Source organism: Xiphophorus hellerii, chromosome 8, assembly GCF_003331165.1.
Source record: "Xiphophorus hellerii strain 12219 chromosome 8, Xiphophorus_hellerii-4.1, whole genome shotgun sequence".
Taxonomy (NCBI): domain Eukaryota; kingdom Metazoa; phylum Chordata; class Actinopteri; order Cyprinodontiformes; family Poeciliidae; genus Xiphophorus; species Xiphophorus hellerii.
The window spans coordinates 20,598,305-20,614,347 of record NC_045679.1 but is presented as its reverse complement, the minus strand read 5'-3'; positions in this window follow the sequence as shown (position 1 = coordinate 20,614,347).

The window sequence follows — 16,043 nt, the reverse complement described above, 5'->3', positions numbered from 1 at the left end:
CCACAATAGAGACATCAGGAGGGCATTTTGCAGACCATGAGTGTGGATCCGCCTTCTCTTTTACACCTGCACATAACTTTTTATAAACTACTTTAAGTGCTAATTGGTAATCGGTTGTTAATAAATGTTGATGAGTTTTACTAACTGCCTGGATTCATCTAGGCTTCGGCACAATACAAAAATAGTACATTTTCCATGCAACACCCCAGAACTTGTCCTAAGCTTTCAGTTTGTGAACCCACTAGCAAGCATTGGCTATCTGACTCCACAGGACTAAGGATTCAATTATCTAAAAGCTCAGCCATATTGATTTCCCAGGTCAAACTCCAGAAATATGCTAAATACTTAACCTGCATGCTAAATCCTGTTCAGCAACTGCATGGGTTTTATGCAGGGGTGTCAGATCAAAGAGGGGAACGAACATCTGCGGATTTATCGTTTTCAGAATTGTACACCATTGTGTGGAGATCCAATGTAAAAACGCTGAAATTTGTGGTGGTATCATGATACTTGTGCAGAGGCAACATAGGTGAAAGAAAGTAATCCCAATGGTCAGAACGTTTGTGTATTTTGTCCGTTAGTGTTTTTCAGTCATCGCCCTACATGTTGAAGATACTTCCCTGCTCTGGCATAGTTGCTTCATGTGGTCAAAGTACCTTTGTTATACAGTACAGACCAAAAGTTTGGACACACCTGTGTATCCAAACTTTTGGTCTGTACTGTACATCAATGAGTTCAGGGAGGGCTTGTTCGTTTCCCATCAAATAAAATTAAATGTGTTGAAGGAGGTAAACATTAAATACATGATGGAAAATTGGACCCCAGCACTACAGGAGCAAAAAAAAACCCCAAAAAACAAAACGAACATGCCTTAAAAGAGCAAAGATTGTGCTGTTCTCGTTCCTTTTTTAAGTTTTTTCAAATACTAACTGTAAATCAGAGATTTCATATCTTTCAAATCATAAAAAATAAATATTTATTTCTGCATCAATTTTTGATCTATTTCACCATTAATTTGACCAAATTTAGTAAGTCTGAGGTTTGGACTTATTCTCTTGCAGGACCGCCGGGGCTGTGATAACAGCTGGTGCCTCGGCTTTAAAGCACAGACGGATGGTTGAGCTGTTTACTTGTCTGTTTGTGTGTCTGTCAGCCTTTGTCTCTGAACTTTATATTAGTTTATAATCAGTTTATGTGGCATGCTGAGCAGCGCTCTGTGCAGAAGCGCTGACCCTGCCAGGGTCTGACGGTGATACTGGGCCACCGGAGGTCTCTCAAGTGTCTCCGAGAACCATGGCCACATAATTTGATATAGCTGCAGTGGAGGAGGGATTGAGGACAAACACAACAGTGACCCTTTAATTATGCACCTCTATCTCTCTGGATTTCCACTCAAATCCTTCATGAGTTCAATTATTGCCATAATTCCTAGAAGGAACCAGAAGCCTAGGTTTTTGATCAGCCATCTCCTGTGTGCTTCCCTGCACTTTAATCACACATAAGATCTTTCTTCACCTCACCTCTTTCATGAAGACATTTTTTTTTTTGCTGGGGTTAATTTGCCAACACCCATTACCCGACTTGCCACTCTTTAGTTAAATGATCTCCCTTGCATAGAAGCAGAGCTCTGAGTTTGTTCCAGCTTCCCCGTCAATCACCGATGGCTGCATCAGATCAGAGTTTTGCCCACGCAGAGACTGAACTAGCTGGAGATCAGTGGTGTCGGAGAATTCCCCCCTGGCCTCCTTCCATCCCCAGAAGGTCACTTTGCCGCAGGCTCTCTTTCCTTTCTTTTGGCTGAAAGAGTAGCAGGAAAGCTAATGTGCCCAGCTAATGAGAGAGACAGACAGGGACAAAGAGAGGGAGTCAGTATAGAGGAAAAAAAAAAAAACAGCCCACAGATTAGTTTCAGATTTTGATTTAATATGTTAATCTGTTGTTTACAGGTGAACTCTGTTATAGAGTTGGTGACATGGTGAACATGATCTCTCTCCATTACTGAGCGGCAGAAAAAGCCCTGCCCCTGCAGCTGTTTGTGAGACTTCCTTTGTAGACCGGCTTTTCCCCGAAAGATGATTAAAAGCTGCTACTTTGCTTGTGTTCGCGTTGCAGCGTTGCTCTGCAGACTTTGTCTTTATCGCAGCATGTGTTTGTGTGACCGTGGCTAATGTCTGCGTGATTGTGTGTGTGTTTGCTCTTGCACACACATGCATGTTCATTTATTTATTTATTTATTTTGTGTCACCGCTAGCTTTAATCATCGCCAGAGCCGAGGCTGTGGGCAAAAGTCAGTGGTGACCCACCCACGCTTTATTCGGTGTGTTTTGTAAGTGTGTGGGTGTGTGCGCGTGTGCCTAGCTCCTTGCTTGTGGTGCAGAGCCGCTCAACTGCTAATGACCTGGCAAAGCACATTAATGACAAGGAACACATACTCCCCGCTGCTCTGTGAGCCACGGCTAATAAGTTGGTCAGTGAGAGGCTGAAAGTATTGTGAACCTTAACAAAACCAAAATCAATGAGAAACCCAGCAAAGCATGAGCTGCAATAAGCCTGTACAATTTCACAGCTTTGGCACTGGGCGAAGAAAGCTCCCATCACTCAGATCAGCTCAGCTTAGCTCAGGTCTTTGATGGGGAAAGGAAAGAGTGAATGGTGAATCAGAACGTGTATTTCTATCTTTTGCTAATTCCTCATTAGAACCGGTCACAGGCAGCAGGAGGGCTTTGATAATAAGCAACACACTATTTGCTTTACTTTTCTAAGCGCCGTTTTCTTGCTAGGCCCACTGTGTGTGTTGCCGGCACGCAGCGGAAGATTATGCTGATTTACCCTATTTTTACAAAGCCACATTTTCATGTTCCCTCTGTTGTTTTGTGGATAATTCTGCAGCGAGTTGTAAACTGGTGAAGCAGAACATTTGACTCTGATTGGGCTTTACGTCAAATAAAGAAGCAAGTATATTGTCCAATTTTATGTCTTACATGAAACACAGTTCCCATAATTGCTTCAATGCTTGGCAAGGTGCGTGTGTGTGCGTAGGACTGCATGGGTTTCTGCACGGCCCACACTGCTATCGCTGCATGTGTGCAGCGGCGGCTTGTACTGTATTTAAAAGACAAGGCAATATTTCATAGGTCATTTCCCTCCGCTCCATGAGAGCACACAAGCCGGACGGCGTCGGCCTTAAAGCCGAGATTGAGTTCTGCTCATTTTTCTACTCTGTCTCATGTCCAGGTTTTAATAAAGCCGCTGGAAGAGTTTAGAGAATATGGGGGCTGCTGGGCGATGGGGGAGGAGGAGGCGAGGGTGTGAAAGACGCTAATTCCAGCACCGCTTGGTGCTGGTTTGGGATCTCATTAGTGCTATGTTTTACTGTCACACACACACACACACACACATACACCCACCCACACACATATTACGTCTTTCTATCTTCACAAGGACTTTGCATTGACTTCCATTCACTTTTCATTCATTTCTCCAGCCTAACACCCTGCATCTATCCATCAGCAGTAAATGTTTGAGCCTAAACCAGTGACCTGAACTCAATTCACACCTTAGTCCTAAACCTAATTCTCAACCCCAAAACAGCACCGGGCCCCATACACTCTATTGCACACCAATTCCCCTCAGAGGTGTGTTTAAATCTAATGTTTTTGGCCTCACAAAAGCCTCTGGTAGAAACCACAACACAACAGTCTTATGAGAGTCCAAAGCAGGAAATACCACAGATTTACCACATTGCTTAGAGTTGCAAACTGGGTTTTCTAGTTTCATGGGGGCGAGAAGGGGTTTGCATTTTTTCATCTTGTTCTTTTCTAAATATTTTGTGAAAATATTTAGCTCCACTGCCTTCCCCCTGCAGGTGTTCCTACTGCCATCTGCAGAAAGATATGACTCGATCAGAAACAACCAATTAGACCCAGGATGTTCATCATTCACACTTTGAGTAAATACTTTTCCCTAAAGACACATAAACAGGCAATATTTTACATAATGTGACTGATGGATTTTCATTTCATTTAGCCCAGTTAGTACTGGCTCAGTTATCAAGATTATTCTTTTCAAATCATACTTTTCAGCAGGAGCCATCCATTTTTGACACAGAAATGTGGTAGCAAAAAAATAAATAAATAAATGGGGTTTTTCTTTAACTCAGAGATTGTGGAGTATAAAATATAGAAATGATATGATTGCAGAAAAGACTTGCACATTAGTAATGTCCAAAATCACAGTGCAGCACCTGTTTGCAATATGCATCTTGTGGAAATAAGTCTTATTTCAACAGCTTTTGACAAACGCAAAGTGTAGAGCCGGTTGGAGACGGGGTGGCTCGCAGGTGATGACGAGCCTTTTCACCTTCGAGCTGATTCATTGTCAAAGAAATATTTCTCCCATTCAGCACAAGGTAGCTGTTTGAAACATCAGCACCTTGTCACAATGATAACAAAAGCCTGTAACAGGCTGTCACAAACATCACACCTGAGATTTCATCCGTGCACAGCGGCATACCGCTCAAGGTGGGTTACAGCGTGGATGCCTTTTTCATTTATTTTAAGTGGTCTAAAAAAAAATCATTCTCCACGCATTCTGGAGTTTCATTTTCTGACTAGATCCATTCAGTTTTTAACAGATGAAGTTAAAATGAACAGAGAAAAATGTACTTTTAACAGACTGATTTGTGTAAAATCCAGGGATTCTGGGTTTGACTTTTCCCATGTCTAAGATACGGATTTGAGTCATTTAATAACAACTGTGCGATGATTCTGGGTCTTCAATAATTGCATTTTGACCGCAGTTTAGCACACTTCACAATGTGAGTAAAAAGAAGTTATTGGATGGATGGATAGAAAGAACACAATAATGAGTGAGAGTAAAATGTAATACATATAATCAGTCCTATGACTCGTTGACAGTATTTAATTGAAATTAAAGCTGGATTTTCTTTTGTCACCTTGATCTGCAGGTTAAACTACAAAAGAGGTTCTCATCATCTGGCCCGGTCTACTGTAGCTGCATGTGTCTCATTTCCAGGTACGCCCATATCCTCCAAATTCCCATTTAAGACACCCGACTATCCTCTAACACCACAAGGGTTTGATCATTAGGACGTACAGGAGGAATCAATCCAGCGGGTGAATTCACATCACATACACCTCCGGCTCTTTACAAATGACCTTGACTGCTGCCGCCACCAGCATCCCTGGGTCTTAGATGAGAGTCTAAGTACGACAGAAAGACGTGTGATGTACAGATGAAGTGTGCTAATGCACATAAGTGTGTGAGAGGGATATGAATCCAGGCAGGCTAATGAATATGCCATGATGACTAATTTAAAGTTCAGCCCCGATGTAAAGGTAATGAGAGCCTGTGCACTTGCAGTGTTTCACCGCAGGCCCAGGTCGCAGATTTATCTGAGGTTGGACATCTGCAGTGAGCTCCAGCGGACATGGGGGCGGCGCGCAGAGTCTCAGAGCTGTTTGTTAACCCCGTAGTTCACTATATTTGGATCCTGGTGGTGATTACCTCGTCAGTGTGACACCACCTGATCTCTGGAGTCAGCTCCCAGATTGCAGAGGCCGCATTTCCCGCCATATGGAATTACAAAGACATGCAGCCTTTGCACATAGACAACGCACACACTGTCCGCGAGAGACACCGCAAAGACAGTGCTGTTACCGACCTGAAAGCTCAGTTAGCATCTGTGCCTACCTAAGCTCAATCTCTTCATACGCAGCAGATCCGGGGGGGGAGATGGAGGGACGAGGGGTGGTGTCAACAAGTGTCGCCTGCGCACAGTCAAGTTATTTTTGCACAGAAGGATGTGAAAGCCAACAGTTCTCAAGATGCAGGTGGTCTGGAGGTTGAGATGAGCGTTCTTCAGACCGGAGCAAATGTCGATATTACACAAACCGAAGGCTGGTACCGGCGACAAGGGCCGACGTGTCTGCTTTTCCTCTCCTCTGCCACTCTGTGCAGGAGACCGGGCAGAGTTTCAAAGCCTCCTCTTTTCTCATTCTGACTCAGATAAAAGAAAGAGAGAAAAAAGTGTCTTTATCGCACATGTAAACAGGAGATGGATTATCCGCTCTTCTGTGCAATGAAGGACTTTAGGAGTGAAAAAATGCTACTCCCTCCGAGCCATGGCTGTCATCACTCAGCCTATGGCTCGTGCTCAGCAAGTCTCAATGTAGTCAAAGAAAACACCTAAAGTTGCTGCACACTTTTTTAGCAAAAGTGTTTTTTTTGTTTTTTTTTCAAACAACTTTAACTTCACAACCTCTCATAATTATTTTTACCTGTTGATAATTTTTAATTCCTTTTCATTCACGTTACATCCACAAACGTCAGTGTATTTTATTAAGATTTTTCTCTGCCAAGCCAACCTGAATTTTTGAAAACTTTTTGGATTACTACATGGGGGGGAAAAAAAATCTAAAATCTTTACATTACCTTGAAAATATAATTCCCCACTATAAAGCACGATAGTGGCAGAATCATGCTGTGAGAATGCCTTTCTTCAGCTGGGATACGGCGCCTGATTAGAGTTTAACAGGAAGATGAATGAAGCTAAATGTAGGTCAGACTTGGCTGAAAACTTAAGCGGCCATAAAAAACGTGTTCACATCAGCAGGATAACACTAAACCGAACCACAATAATGTGGAGTGCATCAAAAATTAATAATCTATTAGATAAATTATCCAGAGTTAAGATCTAAATCAAGTCGTTGCATTGTAGAAATACTTGAAAGCTGCTGTTCTTAGACACTTTCCATCCGATCTGACTGAGCTTGAGCAATTTTGCAAAGAAGAATGGGTAAGAATTTCAGCCTGTAGATGTTCAAAGCTGTTGTGACACAACTATTTAAACAAAATGAAATGTAGTTCTACAAAGAACTGACTCAAAAGGGTTGAATATGCATATCACACTTTTCAGGATTTAAGTGTAAAAGCATGTGACCCTCGTCTTCCTGTTACATCACAACCATACATTGGCTTGTCTTTTTATTTGCTCAGAGACCAAATAAAAACATTCAGGTTTTGAGCCCGAAATGTGACAAAAAAGTGAAGACGCTTCAGGGCGCATCAAAACATGTGCAAGTTTCGCACCCAACCAGCTTGACTATGCATAACATGTGGCGCCACATTATTCTTTTAAGTTTCAGATCCCGGGTTAGTCTTAACTACGCTCATTAGCTGCAGAAGGCGGCACAAGTTAATTAAAATAATTCCCGGTTATCGCGCCTGCTTTGGTCAGCCAAACGATACCGGGGGACAGCTATGCAGCACAGGCTGCTCGCACGCAGTGGACAGGCTCCACTCGACCACAGCTAGCACCTAATTAGGGCTGGAGGAGGAATATTTTACAGCGAATTAACATGCCGCACTTCGGCCCCGGCTCTAATTGACGAGCCTCATCTGAGAGCTGATAGAGGAGTGCAGTTATGCAGCCGCTCAACTTGAGCGTGAGAGGAAAACATGCAGAGAATGTTTAACCATTTCATAATTAGCCGGAATCAAAAAAGCTGCTTGTTTGGTGGCAGATTTAAGCTGATTTTATTTTTTTTTTAATGGGTGTTGCATATTCCCTCAAAGGGGATGGCCTGCTTACATTCTCCGATGACCCCTAGTGCATCTTTAAAGTGGATAGGGATGTTACACAAAATACAGTGCAGGCGGTGGTAAATATCCTATAATATATGTTCAGATCTAAACTCAAAATACTCTCCAATGAAGAGTGGATGAGCCACAATCCGCCGCAATAGGAAGTGGTCCAACAAGCAGTCTTTTCATCTGGCCACTATGATGAATAACATTAAAATCCAAACAACCTTCAAAATGCATATTCAAAACCCTGGAGTCAGCAGTAGCACATGGCAGTATTTTAAAAGAAAAATCAGACGTGCTAATGCTTCCTCCGAAGTTTCTTGAAGGGTAGTGGGATATCTCCAGGCTTCTGATAAGACGGTAGGATCAAACCTTATGATCAGGGTCAAGCCGTTCCTAAACCAGCTTTCATATTCCCACACATAAAGAGTGATTGATGCGATGTTTGAAAGAGTTTAGAGTGCCTTAGAAATTATTGGCAAGTGGGGGGAAAAAATCAGTTACAGGAAAGTTGGAATAATGCATAACTTTTACTAAATTACAGGGATTTCAGCTCTAAATGTTAAATCTGTCTGAATTTTACAAGCAGAGGCTAGTGTTTGGTTACTAGCTGGACTGGTTCTCATGGGAGTGAAATTTGGCCCCAGAAAAGCTTAGTTGGAGGCTGAAAATAAACACTATTTATTCTCAGTAAAGAATCTGCCAAATGTGAAGCATGGACAGGAGAGTCATGGTTTGAGCATGGGTACGGTTTTGATCTTGCTGGGCAGTCATGGTTTGAATTCAGCAGCTGAAAAGGGAGTGTTGAATTATTCCAGTGATTGTCACAAAGAAAAAAGAGGAAATGTGCATGTTTTTGCATGAATAATACCCTTGGCAATCCCCCATCCACTAATCTGGAACAAAAAATATTGAAACTCCTTTAAATGGTGAGTAAAAACCCATTTGTTTGAAGCTGCCATTGATTAATAATGAGCCAGTATAGATGATTTCTTGTCTGTACTGCAACCTGTTACTACTTCTTTTTATATTGCCACTGTAATGTCACTGTTCTACTGGAACAGAGTTAAATTTTCCAACCCTAATTCCAAATTAAAATTTTATTCTAACCCCAATTCTAGTAGAAATAGGGTTAGAATTACAGTCTAACCCTATTTCCAATTTCAGCTAGCTTTAGCTTTTTAGCTAATTTTAGTCTATGTGTACTGACCTTACAGTTTGACTTTGTGAACAATGTTCTGTATGAATTTCTAACACACCTTCAGTGGGATTTTTGAATTGTTTGAAAGTTTATCTCTACTACACATTTCCTGTTTGCGTTTTGCAGGCTCCTTCTGCCTATTTCTTATGTTTCTGTTTGTCTTCTGCAGTTGATTTCCAATGCTGCTGCACTACAAATTCTCAACTTAAGGCATCCATGTTGCATTTTCGCAAAAAGTGTAAATTCTTCCAGTTTAATTTAGTTTCCATCATTGAGTAGTTGTTGGTTTCTCCACACAGCAATTTCAGAGTGCTCTCTTATGAAGAGATTTAATGTAATTTTGTTTAAAAAAAAAAAAAAAAGCATTTTTAAAAACACTTATCAAAATCCAATGACTCTCAAAAGATTCCTATCCAAACTGCAGCTGCACTTCTGGTCCTACTGGGAAGAAGCTGTGCAGAGTCATAACCACAGCCTGCATGGTTTATTAGTATATAGGTGAGCTAATATCAACAGGTCACAGGTTTATGCTTACTTACTGTTAGGGTGAAGCAACCTTTTCCAACTCCAAGATTAAAGGATTCAATAACAACACAAGCAAACTATGCTGACTTCGGTGTCTGAGAGATATTTGGACATGTTATTCTTCTGCGTTAAGTTTGGAGACTTAAAACCTTTAACAATAACTTATTTTAAGCCTTTGCTTATTTTACTAGAAACGATCTCATCCTCCACTTCTTTTGCTTCATGCAGAACAGGAGCATTTTAAAGCACTCTGTTGAAGCGCAGACTTTACTTAAAAAATGATTTTTCATCCGTCTATTTGTGTGTTGATGTTTGTTCTCAGCACGCTAATCCAGCAGCTAACAGATTTAAAGCCCAAGCTGTGTATTTCAGAGACCTGCGGATCTTTTGATCAGGCCCGCGGTGCTGGCAGAGCCCAGCCCTTTATGAAACCCCTCAGAGATTTGTTTGCAGCTGTACAAACTGTGTAGATGTTCTCACACTGGGGTTACCGCCATGCATTCCTGCACCCTCACACACACTGAGCCTTAAGACTTGGGAAAAGTCTTTTTGTCCTGTAAAGAGTAGGTACGTTGACTACGATGCACCTCCATTTTGGGAGGCTGTGTGATTCTTGGTATAAAGGGTGTAAACAGTATACATCCAATTATGTCGCCAAATTATTTTTAAATAATCAGCTGAATTAAGCGGCGGGCCTTTTGTGTTGAATATTACACGTCTAAAATGAGGTGTTCAGTGTACAGTATGCTACATTATCAGAGGCATTGAAAAATCAGAGCAATTTTTAAATTTAAAGCTGAAATAGTAATATCAAAAGTTTCTTGAAGTTTTTTATGGGAATAACGTTTCATAAGTTTCCTGTTTTCTACTAGAGCAGATATAAATTTCAACCTTTATATTCAATTTTTCATCTTTTTTGCAAAGTGTTAAACAGAAATTGGATTGAGATTTTAAAAGCCGGTTAATGACATGTAATTTTCTATCCTTTTGTCCCCCCTTAAAATATCCACTGTATTTAAAGCTGTTTTCAAAAACTGGATAATACACTTTTAAATTAACACACACTTTTAACACACTTTAAAGTGCGTTTAATCTTGTTTAAAGATATTTTATTCTTCATGTACAATAAGCAGTTTGGTAAAACCTCCACTATGTTTCAACATAGGCATTTTCCCTATCAGTTCCTATGTGTCTATCCATAAACAAATATCATAAAAAGACTGTGACTCATTTATTATTTGCTAAGCAAAAAACTATTCTTCCTAGATGTGCTTTAAAAGACCTGGTGTCTGTTGGGTTAAAACTGGAGAATTGTAAGAAAATTTGGTTGAAAGGGGTACACTACCGCCTGAAATCCCAAAACTATCATGTTAAAAAGCTGAATTTAATATTCAAAAGCATGAACACAGTGTGAGGCAACAGGTGAGGTTAAAGGCAGAGGTTTATTCAAAAGTTTCAATACAGGTTTAATGTCTCAGGGAAATCTGTGATCTTATTCAGCAGCACACAGGATGAGCTAAAGAAGAAAATAGGGGAATTAGAGAAACACTGGATTATTCACCAGATTTAACTTGTTCATTGAATATTTTTTGTCTGTTGCAGAGCTGCTGGCAAGTTTGTAGTGATGAGAGAAAGATTTTGGGGTTTTTTTTTTGTTTGGTGTTGCTGCTAAGTAGCAGACAGATATAGCAGTGAGTTGACCAGTGACAGGTTCCCGTGGAGACAGAGGAGTTTGCCTCGGAGCATGAAAGTTGTGGTCTGAACCTGGAGGTGATCGGAGGATTAGGGAGACTCAAGGTGAGTCTGAGATAGGTTATTCGCAGAGAACTGCATCAAAACAGATCAGTGGAAAGTTAAATGGAAGGAAAAAGTGTGGTCTAAGAAGATGGACAAGCAGCGGGCATAACAGCAGTCTTAATATTCAGATTTTATAAAGGGTTTATTAGCAATAAACCCTATTCAACAGGATATAATGACTGACAAGGTTACTGTACATTTGTGTGGAAATGCTCAAATTCATGTTCATTCAGAGAATTCAACTGGAAATGCTTGATCTGATTTTTTGCGATGAAAATCACTGGCACAAACTCTTGGACTGCCCAATAATAAAACAGTTTTGAATGGATATGCAAAAATAAAATAAAATAAAATAAATGGAATCTATATTTAATGTTACATTACCTTTTTAATTTACTATTCTAATAATGGGGAAAGCTGAACAAACAGACAACTTATGTATAAAATTGTTCCTCAGTCTTCATGAATGTTGTTCATTCGGTTGCAGACGTACATATTTTTAATACTATGGCCAAATTGATATTTTATGTTTATGCTAACCAAACGCAATGTGCAGAAGAATTAGTTATGTCAAGATATGCCAGGGTAAAAAAAAAGGCATTATGGGTTTTAAGCAATTTTCTTCGTTATAGTTTTGAGGGCAAAATCTCTTCATGTAACAATGCATCCATTGTTCAACACACTCACACAAAAAAATTAAAATAAAAAATACCCAGCTGTTTTGATCATTTTTGAAGGATTTTGAATTGAGTCACCAGATCTCCAGTTGTGGGGAAACTGTTGCATTCCTTGTGTTTAACAATTTCAGTAAATAGTGAACAAACAAATATTTTTGATGAATATTAAGATTAGCTTGTATAGCATCTAGAAAGAGCAAACATTTTCCAAGCTCGATTTCCACTTTTTATTTCATTTTACATCAGTTCCAGAACACATGGGGTGCGCATTACGTTTAAAAACAAAAAAGAAAAAGAAAAAAAGAAGCGCTCCCTTTGTGGGATCGACGTCCACAGCCGTACACGTGCGCACACAAACATTAGAGCCCACTCACTGACACATGAAAGCAGACACAGAGACGAGTAGATCTCCGTGGGCCTCGGAGAGCTCTAATGGCCTTGCAGAGTGCAGTCAGAGAGAGTCAGGGTGAAGAGCAGGGCAAGGTGAAGGCGAACAGATCCACTTCCTGGGAACAAAAGGCAACAAAAACACACACACACACACAAGAACATCAGTGTACTAGGAGCTCAGACACAGGTATGGCAAAAAGAACAGGGAAGAGAGAAGGTGCACAGCTACCAAAACATGCCACAATAGGCAGGACTCGGCGCATCGCTTACTCTCCTGCACAAACACATGAAACGCACACTGCATTGCTACAGTAAAGCAGCAGCCCTGTCCTGATGAAGCTGCTGTTTCTAAAAGGAGCAGAACATGAATTATGCAGGTTCGTCTTCACATAAGGGGGTTTTTCTTCTTCTTTGCCGCATTCCTCTCAGCCAGCTGTTTTCCGTTTCTTCTCTGACTTCCCTCCACTCGTTCACTCTTTTAAACTGTTTCAAACTCCTCTATTTCTCTCGCTTTTACTCATGCCTTCCAAAAAATTTGCAAACCCCCCTTCCATTTGCCTGCACGCTGCCCCCAAGGCTCCCCACTCTTCTCCTTCTCTGCTCTCAGCTGCACTCGCTAACCCTTTTCCATCTCTTTATCTTTGTCTTGATGTTGCATACGCACACACACACACACACACACCCTGCACCCCAACACACACCTCTTCTTCTCTTCTCTACCTCCATCATTTTTTGCTGTGTTTTCTGCTCACTTATCCCAGTGGATGGAGTGCTAAGCGGAGGAAGAGAAGGAAACCAGTGCTGCTCCAGTGGTATTGGATTCTCATAAGTGAGTGAAATCAGAGAAGCGGAAGTCGTATGCTTTGTCTCCTGCCCCCTCTGCTTGAGTTTCCCTTTTAAAGAGGCCTTTAGTGAAGGCAGCCGTTGAGGGTGATCCACTGCCATATTTTGCTGTGTTTGTTTGTGAAGAAGAGCGCAGCTAGTACGCTGTCAAAATGGTTAAAGACGTGACATCCTGCGATTTTGGTTGTACTGCATGGAGCATATCCGCTTTGCTCTACTAAATGTAATTTTGCATAAATGCAATGTTCCTGTAATTTATGACAAACTTGAAAACAAACTGTGTCCCAAACTGCAGTGACCTTGAGAAACTAACTAGAGAACTTGAATTGAACTTAGACATTTTGACCATTCCATACATAAGGAGTGATGAATGCTCTCACCGTCTCTTGCAATTGAATCTACACACGTTATACACTGTGTACAACGTATTGATTTCCACAAACTTTTATATGTTGCTGTGGGATTTGTGCAACTGACCAACGCTAAGTAGATTATAACTACGAGGTGAAAAGAAGTTTCATATGTTTAAGAATCCAACAACTTCAATCAGTCAAACACAAAAGTCAATTGATTCATTAAAATATCTCAAAAATAAAAACAGTTTGCAAAGAAGCAGCAAAAAGACCCATGCAGAGACTTACGGCTCAAGTGAGAGAATCTTTTGATGGGACAATTCTAAGTTGTGCAGTTTACAAATATGACTTTTATGGAAGAGTGACAAGAAGAATCCCACTGTCAGGTTTCCTATTGATTTATCATGTTAGTAATCCATATTATTCAACTTTCCAGAGTTTCTAGTTGCTTCTGTTCATTTCATTATATAGAACACTAAGGTTTACTGTGAATTAACGTCAAGTATTTCCACAGTTCATGAACATTAGATGTGGAATTTGCAAAAATCCAGAAACAGTAAGCAAGGAAATATAAGAACAAGGCGGAAACATCATAGGTAGGGAAAGTGAGATAGGTTGCAGGAAAAAAAGGAAAAACAAAAGGAAATTGTAATGGTGAGAAGGAAGTGAGGTAGTACACAACTGATTTAGAAACAATGGAGGCAAGAACAAGAAGAAGGAAGTAAAAACACAAGAAAGGAAGATATTAAAGTAAAAGGAAGATATTGTGGCAGGAAGGCAGAAAGATTGGAAACAATTAAAAACAAGAAAACCTGTGTGATTTAGAAGAAACCCGTTATGCATGAAGGCAATCGTTTTTTGAATATTGAACGCATCTAAATTTTGGTTGCCCAAAAAATGCATATTTTTTGGGCAACCAAAAAATTTATTTATTTATTTTTTTCTTCTTTTGTCATGTCCTTGCAGGCAGTAAAAACAATTCACCTCCGCTGTGAGGGCCAGAGGTAGAAGTTTCAGGAAGATAAAAGCAGCTGCTGGCTTACAGAAACACAACAAGGTCACCCTCCCTTCCCAGCGCCGTGGTGGAAAGTCACCAGTGGGCCTCTCACCAGGGCCATTTTCATCTCACTCTTAAAGCAGCTGTTGTGTCCTTGTGGGATCGATCTGCTGTGCCACTGTCGGGTCGGTTCTGCTGTGTCCCTGTCAGCAATGAATCCAGGCGTTCCTAACCGGAGCGTGTCACGTTTCACCAGATCTCTCTTCAGGGTCCGGCTCCCACTAACTCCAGAGAACATGTGGTCTGACTTGTGGCCAATTCAGAACATACAAAATCACTATGAGTTCTTTGGTTTGACAGTTTCTGCACCCTTAACCTTTCAAGGTTGTGTCAGGGGCTAGTGCCTACCTCTGGCGGTCATCGGGCGAGGGCCAGTGTTCACCCTGGACTGGTCTTTAGTCCATTGCAGATGATTAATCACATCTCCAAGAAAACATTAAACATTTGTGCTTCCTCTCCCGTTAAAGATGATGTTTTTCTCAATACAGAGGTGTTGAAACAATGAGTCACAAAAGCCATTTAACAGAGCTTGTCAAGACTTGTCTGACTGTTGGAGGCTTTAAATGAAAGACTGAAGGTGACGGCAACAATCTCTGAAGCGGTAACCTCATAGCATCTCCGTTGCCTCCACTGGGATTAAGACACTCTGCATTGGGCTCTGTTCCATTATGCTCCACCGATGCTCCGTTGCCCTGACAGTGCTCAGCAACATACCGTCTCTAATTCATCCACCAGAGTTAAGAGTGCTACACACAAGTTGGAGACAGAGTATTGGTGTACAGAACCTTGTATTCAATCCCCTCCACATTTGACCTTGTCCCACTTCTTTACCTTCCTCTACTCTTTCCCCTCTGCCTCACCCACAATGCATCCTCCCATAGCTACCTCAAGACCTGTTGCATAATGGACAGTATTTTTTTTTTATAGCTCTCATTCGAACATCTTTTTGTGTTTAGTCGTGCGAGATTGAAGGGATTAAGCTGGAGATTACATATGGCAGGATTACACTGACGATAGCAGGAGGCTCGTGGGACGAATTGCAGGGGGAAGAGATGTTGCGTGAGAGGTGGATGAGGGAGCGGAGCATTTGACTTTATGGGTGTATGAGGCTAGAGAAATTAAGTGAGTGGAATCCAGACCCAGTGTAGCTGTGAAGATTGAAATTGTTGAAGGCGAGGCTGCAGTAAAACAATTTACATGAGAGAAAAATTAACATTAGAAGAAATAGCAGAAACTTTAATATATGGAAGAGTGGGATCTAAACAGCATGATCCAAGTCTCTCCATTGCCACTCTGGTTATAAAGGTCATCGCCGTGTCGGATGGTGAAGCATTTGTCCCATTCTCACGGTTTGTTGCAGTCTGTCAGGTTTTCTTTCATTATTACACTACACTTAGCTCCATCCTATCCCCATGCTATGATCCTACCACCACTATGCTTACTGGTGTATTTAGAGTGAGGTGTTGCATGGTTAAGTGCATGACTACTAGTTATCCTCTGAACAGCTTTTTCCACCTGAGCAGTGAACATCAGTGAAATTTAGCTCCATATTCCAATGCAAATTTGATTATTGTCAATAGAATTTGGGCCAA